Consider the following 2,173-nt stretch of genomic DNA (forward strand, 5'->3'; position numbering starts at 1 on the left):
CTCCACACATGATCGTCAGAAACTAAAGTGAGTCTATCTATCAAGTTGTTCCTGTATCGCGAACTTCTAGTGATGAAATTTCGTGCGTGTGTCACTTTGCTATTGGTTGGTGTACTGTGTTCAGTTCACTTTACCTCTGCTTCCAATAGCATCAAGGAGGATTTTCTCCTAACTAAACTCAAAATAATGCAGGACAATCTGCAGTATATCGAACAAAATTTGATAATAAGAAATAGCTGTCAGAACACCCCAACGGAGGTTTCCCATAGTGCGGATAAAGTAAACCAGAACGATGGCCAACAATGGGATAGACTTGACAAATTGGAACGTGCATTGAAGGTGAAAAAGACGAATGTTGTTGAATCTGTGCATGAAGCTAATTATTTATCATTGCAGGAAATTGAACGCACGTTTAAAGAGAGAGACGACAAACTCCATAAAAAACTGTTGGAATTTCAGGCCAGCTTTAGGACAATGAACAACACGTTGCAAGCCTCGATGAAAAATTTGCTAAGTGAAACTAAGAAGATAAGTGATGAACTTATCAAAAACCAATCGAAAATTGTGGATACTGCTTATAGCTCATGCCGGTCAGCACCTAAAGTGTCAGGAATATACGACATTCAACTAGCACCCGGTCAGTTTGTGAAAGTTTATTGTGAACATGCTCCTTTCGGTGGGGGGTGGATTGTATTCCAAAATCGTTTCAATGGTAAGGTAGACTTCTTCCGTAATTGGACGGAATATCGCGAAGGTTTTGGAAATCTCACCAGTGAATTCTGGTTAGGATTAAAATATTTGCACAAGTTGACGTCAACTAGAAAACATGAACTGTTGGTGGTAGTCAAGGACTACCAGGGAAATCAAGGTTATGCAAGATACGACGATTTCTCGATTGGAAATGAAGGTGAAGGATTTAAACTGAAGATTGGAAAATATACTGGAACGGCTGGAGATTCATTGGATATGAACAATGGCATGAAATTCTCCACAAAGGATAGGGACAATGACAATGCAAATTTTCAATGTGCCAACTCATCCCATGGTGCCTGGTGGTATAAGGTGTGCAGCTATTCTAATCTTAATGGACTATATAAAAACGTAACAGATAATTGGACATCTCTTCATTGGTGGTTTTTGAAAAATGATCGGCGCTCAATGGCCTTTACAAAAATGATGCTGCGTGAGGTTGTGTAATCACAAATTCAGCTGAAAACTATACACATTTTATAAATATTCAATTGTCGGTACTCGGTCTCACTACGGTATAGAAAGTCTGTTTCATTGAGCTTTAGTTTGTAAAACATCATTGAGGAAGTGTTGTTGTGCATAAGTGAGAAAAACGACCTGTACTTTGACTCTGAAGATGTTATTGCTTTGCGAATAAAAAGTGGCATATTTCCACTAAATCATCATCGTTTATTTCGATTGAAGTGAGGGAAGGTATGGAAAGAAAACTGTCACTTTAATGAAAGCATAGAAATCTAGATACAGGCTGGATGGATTTGAAACACAAAAGGTAACCAACACATTTTAATTTCACAACTTAACTTCTTTTTCTTCTTGGCGTAACGACCTCTTGGTCATGCCTGCCCGTTAAGAGCTTACGAGACTTGTTTCCCTGTTGTACGTGGATAGTCAGTCCTCTCGTACATGGGTCGATTTTTCTAACCGGCGCTACCGCTCGGCTGTTGCGGACCTCACAACTTAATTTATGATTACGAAAATTGAAGCATTTGCTTAGCTCTGCGCATATTTTATGCCCGCATAAAAAGCAAAGAGTGTAAAATGACACTGGGATTGAAAGACAAAAATAATTTAAATTTTCAGAAATATTTTTCATAGCATAGATGTCATGTTTTCACCTTAAATCGCTTAAAGTTATAAATAAAACAAATCCGATCGGATCTTTCAGTATTAGCTTTTGTTTGAATAGCAAAATGTTTTTTGGTGAATTGAATGAATTGGGAGCGAGAGAACTGAACAAACGTCAATTTAAACAATTTCTATAAGAAAGTGATATATAACTTTGATCCACATCACGCCGATATATTACGGTTGACAAGAGCAAAGATTTCACACAGATTTTCGAGACAAGCGAAAACATGGTGTTCATACAAAACAAACGTCATGAACTACAAGAGCATTCTAAATAAAATAACAGAAGTGGAGC

Source organism: Anopheles coustani, chromosome 2, assembly GCF_943734705.1.
Source record: "Anopheles coustani chromosome 2, idAnoCousDA_361_x.2, whole genome shotgun sequence".
Lineage (NCBI taxonomy): Eukaryota > Metazoa > Arthropoda > Insecta > Diptera > Culicidae > Anopheles > Anopheles coustani.